The following is a 7,947-nucleotide window of genomic DNA, read 5'->3' on the forward strand; positions in this document are numbered from 1 at the left end:
TATATGTTGACGTCCTAACTCCCAGTGCCTCAGAATGTGACTGTATCTGGAGATAGTGCCTTTAAAGAGGTAATTAAGTGAAAATGAGGTCACTGGGGGGGGGGGGGTCCCAATCCAATATGACTGGTGTCCCTACAAGAAAAGAAGATTAGGGCTGGGCACAGTAGCTCACGCCTATAATCCCAGCACTTTGGGAGGCCGAGGTGGGTGGATTACCTGAGGTCAGGGGTTCAAGACCAGCCTGATCAATATGGTGAAATACCATCTCTACTAAAAATACAAAAATTAGCTGGGCATGGTGGCACGTGCCTGTAGTCCCAGCTACTCAGGAGGCTGAGACAGGACAATTGCTTAAACCGGGGAGGTGGAGGTTGCAGGGAGTGGAGATCACACGTCTGCACTCCAGCCTGGATGACACAGCGAGACACTGTCTCAAGAAAAAAATTAGCTGGGCATGGTGGTGAGTGCCTGTAATCCCAGCTACTTGGGAGGCTGAGGCCAGAGAATTGCTCGAATCCAGGAGGTAGAGGTTGCAGTGAGCTGAGATGGCACCACTGCACTACAGCCTGGGTGACAGAGCAAGGCTCAGTCTCAAGAAAAAGAAAAAAAAGAAGAGGAGATTAGGACACAGACACACAGAAGGAAGACCGTGTGAAGGCACAGGAAGAAGATGACCATTTAAGGCTCACTGTGGTGGCTCAAACCTATAATCCCAATACTGTGGGAGGCTGAGGCAGGAGGATTGCTTGAGGCCAGCAGTTTGAGGCCAGCCTGAGCAACACAGTAAGAGCCCGTCTTTTTTTTTATTTTTTATTTTTTGAGACCGAGTCTCACTCTGTTGCCCAGGCTGGAGTGCAGTGGTGCGATCTCAGCTCACTGCAACCTCCACCTCCCGGGTTCAAGCGATTCTCCTGCATTAGCCTCCTGGCTAGCTGTGAGTACAGGCGTGAGCCACCACGCTCAGCTAATTTTTTGTATTTTCAGTAGAGACGGGGTTTCACCATGTTGGCCAGGCTGGTCTTGAACTCCTGACCTCAGGTGATCCGCCCACCTCGGTCTCCCAAAGTGCTGGGATTATAGGCATGAGCCACCACGCCTGGCCAAGCCTGTTTCTTAAAAAAACAAAATTGGCTCTCTGCTCCTCCCATTCGACAGACAGCTGCATCTTCTTTCACATCCCTGAGACAGCATGGTGAATGTGAAGGTCGGAACCAATGGATTTGGTCGTATTGGGCGCCTGGTCTCCAGGGCTGCTTTTAACTCTGGTAAAGTGGATGTTGTCGCCATCAATGACCCTTCATTGACCTCAACTACATGGTCTACATGTTCCAGTATGATTCCATCCATAGCAAATTCCACCACACTGTCAAGGCTGAGAACGGGGAAATCCCATCATCATCTTCCAGGAGCGAGATCCCTTCAAAATCAAATGTGGCAATGCTGGTGCTGAGTCCGTCGTGGAGTCCACCAGCATCTTCACCACCATGGAGAAGGCTGGGGCTCACTTGCAGGGGAGAGCCAAAAGGGTCATCATCTCTACGCCCTCTGCTGACCCCCCCCCCACCATGTTCGTGATGGGCGTGAACCATGAGAAGTATGACAACGGCCTCACGATCGTCAGCAATGCGTCCCGCACCACCAACTGCTTAGCGCCCCTGGCCAAAGTCATCCATGACAACTTTGGTATTGCCGAAGGACTCATGACCACAGTCCACACCATCACTGCCACCCAGAAGACTATGGATGGCCCCTCCAGGAAACTGTGACGTGACAGCCATGGGGCTCTCCGGAACATCATCCCTGCCTCTACTGGTGCTGCCCAGGCTGTGGGCAAGGTCATCTCTGAGCTGAATGGGAAGCTCACTTGCATGGCCTTGCATGGCCCCGCTGCCAACGTGTTGGTCGTGGACCTGACCTGCCGCCTGGAAACACCTGTCAAATTGTCAAATACGACGACATCTAGAAGGTGATGAAGTGGGAGTCCGACGCCCCCTCAAGGGCATCTGGGGCTACACTGAACACCAGCTTGTCTCCTCTGACTTCAACCTCAACACCCACTCTTCCCCCTGTGATGCTGGGGCTGGCATTGCCCTCAATGACCACTTTGTCAAGCTTGTTTCCTGGTATGACAATGAATTTGGCTACGGCAACAGGGTGGTGGACCTCAGGGCCCACATGGCCTCCAAGGAGTAAGACCCCTGGACCACCAGCCCTAGCAAGAGCACGAGAGGAAGAGAGAGGCCCTCACTGCTGGGGAATCCCTGCCACACTCAGTCCCCCATCACAATGAGAATCTCCCTTCCTCACAGTTTCCATGCAGACTTCCTGAAGAGGGAGGAGCCTAGGGAGCCCTGCTTTGTGTACCATCAATAAAGTCCCCCGCACTCAGCCAATAAATAAATAAACACAATTTTAAAAGATGATCGTCTACAAGCCAAGAAGAGAGGCCTCAGGAGAAACCAACCCGGCCGACACTTTATTCTTGGATGTCTAGTCTCCACAATTATGAGAAAATAAACTTTTCTTGTTTAAACCTCCTAGTCTGAGGTACAGTTGTCTCTTGGTGTCCCTGGGGATTGGTTCCAGGATCTCCCACATATCAAAATCGGCAGATGTTCAAGTCTTCATGTAAAATGGTATATTATTTGAAAATAATCTATGCAGTATACTTTAAAACATCTCTAGGTTACTTAGAATACTTAATACAATGCAAATGCTATGTATTTTTTATTGTATTTTATTGTATTGTATTTCATTCTTTATAGAGACAGGGTCAGTCTCTGTTGCCCAGGCTGGAGTGCAGTGGCACAATCATAGCTCACTGCAGCCTTGAACTCCTGGGTTCAATTGATCATCCCACCTCCACCTCCAGAGTAGCTGGGACTACTCTGGTGTGTGCTACCCTGCCCAGCTAATTTTTATAAATTTTTCTGACGAGATGGGGGTCTCATTTTGTTGCTCAAGCTGGTCTCAAACTCCTGGCCTCAAGTGATTCGCCTGCCTTGGCCTCCCAAAGTGCTGGGATTACAGGTGTGAGCTACTGAACTCAGCCTAGTATTGTTCTTTTTTTTCTTTTTTTGAGATGGAGTCTCACTCTGTTGCCTAGGCAGGAGTGCCACGGGATGATCTTAGCTCACTGCAACCTCCGCCATCTGGGTACAAGTGATTCTCATGCCCCAGCCTCCTGAGTAGCTGGGATTACAGGCACACACCACCATACCCTGCTAATTTTTGGATTTTTAGTAGAGATGGGGTTTCACCATGTTGGCCAGGCTGGCCTTGAACTCCTGACCTCAGGTCATCTCCAGCCTCAGCCTCCCAAAGTGCTAGGATTACAGGTGTGAGCCACTGCGCCCAGCTTATTATAGTTTTTGTTTTTTCAGATATTTTTGAACTGTGGTTGGTTGAATCTGTGGTTGCAGAACCTGAGGATGTGGAGAGCTGGCTGTTTTTTGTCATGGTGGCCCTCACAAACTAATGCAGTGCATTTCCTATTCATGTCAAATACATCTGAAGGCGAGTGGTCCAAGATGCTATGGCCACAACACAGAGTCTCACACTCCACTTTCTCATCTGCCTTCTATTTTCAAGGTCACCTTTTGGGCCAACATGGCTGCTGGAACTGCCTTACTCCAAGCAACAAGGAAGTGGGGACAAAGCTTATGTTCCTTCCTTTTAAGGCAACTTCCTACAAATCCCAATAGAGCCATTTTGCTTACATCTTATTGGCCACCGCTTAGTCACATGATGACACCTAGCTGCAAGGGAAGCTGGGAAACGTACCCAGCTAGAAGTAAAAGTTTATTCCTAAGGAGGAGGGGGAGAATGGATGCCAGGAGAGGTACCCAGTGGTCTCTGACACAGACTATGATCTCAGACCACATACTCAAGAAGGCATGAAGAACTTTCTTACTTTTTCCATAAGTCAGTAATTTCTCTCCCTTCCCTTCCCTTTCCGTTTTTTTTTTGTTTTGTTTTGTTTTGTTTTGTTTTGTTTTGTTTTGTTTTGAGACAGAGTCTCACTTTGTTGCCCAGGCTGGAGTGCAGTGGTGCAATTTCAGCTCACTGCAGCCTCTGCATCCCTGGTTCAAGCTATTCTCCCACCTCAGCCTCCTGAGTAGCTGCAATTACAGGCGCACACCACTGTGCCTGGCTAATTTTTATATTTTTAGTAAAGATGGGGTTTCACTATGTTGGCCACGCTGGTCTCAAACTCCTGACCTCAGGTGATCCACCTGCCTTGGCCTCCCAAAGTGCTGGGATTACAGGTGTGAGCCACCATACTTGGCCACTCAGCATAATTTCTATTGCAAGCTAGGATGGCATTTTCACCTTTCTATGTGAATGTGTATATTTCTTGGTAACTTTTGAAGTGCCAAACTATGGTGGGAGGGTCCATCCTGAAGTCCTCTGTCCATGCAGGTGTGCCTGAGACATCACTCCTCAGCCATCGACCCCCTGGCTTTCAGCTCACACAGGCTGCTTGTTTCTGTCTGTGCAGCTCCTTCCACCTCTCAGGACCATGCTCAAGGCTCAGAGAATATTCCACTACTCTCATGCCCGCTGAGAACTAGGGCATTGTGTGAAGCATTCTCCCCTCTGCTCTTGTTTTTCTTCTTGAGACAGGATCTTGCTCTATCCCTCAAGCTGGAGTGCAGTGGTGTATCATGGCTCACTGCAGCCTCAACCTCCTGGACTCTAGCAATCCTGTTATCTCAGCCTCCCGAGTAGCTGGGACTACAGGTGTGCACCACCATGTCTAGCTTATCTTTGTATTTTTTTGTAGAGATGGGGTTTCGCCATGTTGCCCAGGCTGGTCTCCAACTCCTGCACTCAAGTGATCCTCCTGCCTTGGCCTCCCAAAGTGTTGGGATTACAGACATGAGCCACCACACCTGGTCCCATCTGCTCTGGACTTTCTGAAGCATCTCTCTGGGGTCTCATTGCTTTTCCCCCAAGAAGTAGAGTTCAGAGCTTCTCCCTCTGAAATTTCCCAAACTCTCTCTTTTTTTCCCATTACTTCCCCTCTGCCTTTCTCTTTTCTCTCTACCCCAGGGGCATCTGAAAGTGACAAGTCCTATGTTTGGCCTTTATCTTTCTCCAATAAGGACTTAAGCTATTGGGATATAAAAGCCTGAAACTCATGGATTTTACCTGCTTTCCACCCTCTCCCATTTCTCTACTGAATGTGAGACAAAGACAGGTTTTGGATTAACAGTAGGGAAGAAAGAAGAAAATAAAATATCAGGCTGGACATGGTGGCTCACACCTGTAATCTCAGCACTTTGGGAGGCTGAGGTGGGAGGACCACTTGAGCCCAGAAGTTTGAGACCAGTCTGGGGAACATAGTCAGACTCCGTCTCTACAAATTAATAATAATAATAATAAAAATGATAATAGTAATAATAATAGTAAAGGTTTTTAAAATCAAGAAATTAAAGAAAACATCAATCTGTGTCTCAGAAAATATTATCCTGCCATATTTACAGTAAAGTATCCTGTGGTTGGCACTATTTGGCATTCCTCACTTCCCTCTCTCTTGCTACTGCCACTATAGGATCTAGAAGAGCTACATTTTCCCTTTCTCAGCCTCTCTTGAAGCTTAAGGAGGTGGTATTTCCCAGTCCTGGTCAATAAGATAGGAACAGAAAGCTGTTCAAGGTTTACAGGAAAGCTTTGACTTTATTCGAAAAAAAGGGGGCTAGGTGTGGCTGGCGTCATTTCTTTCCCTCTGCTTCCTACTTATAATGTGAACATGGCTGGGCACCGTGGCTCACACCTTTAATCCCAGCACTTTGAAAGGCCAAGGCGGGTGGATCACCTGAGGTCAGGAGTTCGAGATCAGACTGGCTAACATGGTGAAACCCTGTTTCTACTAAAAATACAAAAAATTAGGTTGGTGGGGTGGTGGTGCGCACCTGTAATCCCAGCTACTCAGGAGGCTGAGGCAGGAGCATTGCTTGAACCCGGGAGGTGGAGGTTACAGTGAGCTAAGATCATACCACTGCACTCCAGCTTGGGCAACAAGAGCAAAACTCCATCTCAAAAAATATATAATAAATAAAAAGAATGTGAACACAATGCTGGAGCTACAGCAGTCATCTTGCAACCATGAGGAAAAGGCTAAGAGAATCATACAGATGTCATGGCATCATAAGCAGCTATGTCTATATAGTATCATTTATTTACTATTGAGAAAGAAAAATAAACCCCATTTTTAAGTAAACATAATCCCTGGGACATGGTAGGAGCCCCTGGATCAGGCTATGCCTGAAAGCCACCTACACCTAGACTTTTGTTACTTGCTGCTAAAAGCATTCCTAATGTATATATGTTATTAAATTAACACAAATGCTTTTCTCTTTATTGTCACAAACTATGCCCAGACAGTGACAGAGTGACAGGCATCTTGAATTTTTTTTTTTTTTTTTTAAGAGTCTTACTCTGTTACCCAGGCTGGAGTGCAATGGCATGATCTTGGCTCACTGCAACCTCTGCCTTCTGGGTTCAAGTGATTCTTCTGCCTCAGCCTCCCATCTTGAACTCTGAACCACATGGATGCAAGACCATTTCTAACTCTCCTTCCATCATGCTCAGCCCAGGTCCTGCCACCAATTCTGTCCTGAGGGTTCCCATGCCAGGCTCTAATTTTCAGAGTGAGTCGGGTGTGTAAGGTAATGTTCACAGCATACTGAGTGGAAACTCTTGATCCTTCAGACAGGCTGTAGGATGGAGATAGTCCTCCAATTATTGTCAACCTTAGGATCCACCACCTTGCCTTGGTCCCCGTTTCTCAGCAGCAGAGCTCATAAACTGAGTGTTTGAGGGAAGTCCAGACCTGTCTACTAGAAGTCTTCTATAGGATATGTCATTGCTATGGTCTGAATGTTTGTGTCCCTCCAAAATTCACATGTTAAACCCTAACCCCTACGGTGATGGCATTGAGAGGCTGGGGACTTTGGGAGGTCATTAGGTCATGAGGACTCTGCCCTAGTGAATGGAATTTGTGTCCTTATAAAAGAAGTTTAGGCCAGTATGGTGGCTCACACCTGTAATCCCAGCACTTTGGGAGGCTGAGGCAGTGGATTGCTTGAGCCCAGAAGTTCAAGGTCAGTCTGGGCAACATAGCAAAACCCTCTCTTTAAAAAAAATACAAAAATTAGTGGGGTGTGGTGGTGCATGCCTGTAGTCCCAGCTACTCAGGAGGCTGAGGTGGGAGGATCACCTGAGCCTGGAAGGTCAAGACTGCAGTGTGGCCAGGTGCAGTGGCTCACACCTGTAATCTCAGCACTTTGGGAGGCTGAGGCGGGTGGATCATTAGAGGTCAGGGGTTCAAGACCAACCTGGCCAACATGGTGAAACCCTGTCTCTACTAAAAATACAGGAAATTAGTAGGGCAGTAGTGGCACGCACCTGTAATCCCAGCTACTCAGGAGGCCGAGGCAGGAGAATCATTTGAGCCTAGGAGGTGGAGGCTGCAGTGAGCCCAGATCGTGCCACTGCACTTCAGCCTGGGTGACAGAGTGAGACCCTGTCTCAAAAAAAAAAAAAAAAAAAAAAAAGGCCGGGCACGGTGGCTCAGGTCTGTAATCCCAGCACTTTGGGAGGCTGAGGCAGGCAGATCACTTGAGGTCGGGAGTTCGAGGTCAGTCTGACCAACCTGGAGAAACCCCATCTCTACTAAAAATACAAAATTAGCCAAGCATGGTGGCACATGCCTGTAATCCCAGCTACTGGGGAGGCTGAGGCAGGAGGATTGCTTGAACCTGGGAGGCGGAGGTTGTGGTGAGCCGAGATGGTGCCATTGCACTCCAGCCTGGGCAATAAGAGCAAAACTCCGTCTCAAAAAAAAAAAAAAAAAAAAGTGGCTGTGCGCTGTGGCTCACGGCTCACACCTGTAATACCAGCACTTTGGGAGGCTGAGGCAGGCAGACCACAAGGTCGGGA

General features: G+C 48.0%; 1 pseudogene; it reads left to right on the forward strand.

Moving 5' to 3' along the window:
- Positions 1 to 1,041: 1,041 nt before the first annotated feature.
- LOC101026317 lies at positions 1,042 to 2,711 on the forward strand (annotated as a pseudogene).
- The last annotated feature ends 5,236 nt before the right edge of the window (positions 2,712 to 7,947 follow it).

Source organism: Papio anubis, chromosome 18 (assembly GCF_008728515.1).
Source record: "Papio anubis isolate 15944 chromosome 18, Panubis1.0, whole genome shotgun sequence".
Lineage (NCBI taxonomy): Eukaryota > Metazoa > Chordata > Mammalia > Primates > Cercopithecidae > Papio > Papio anubis.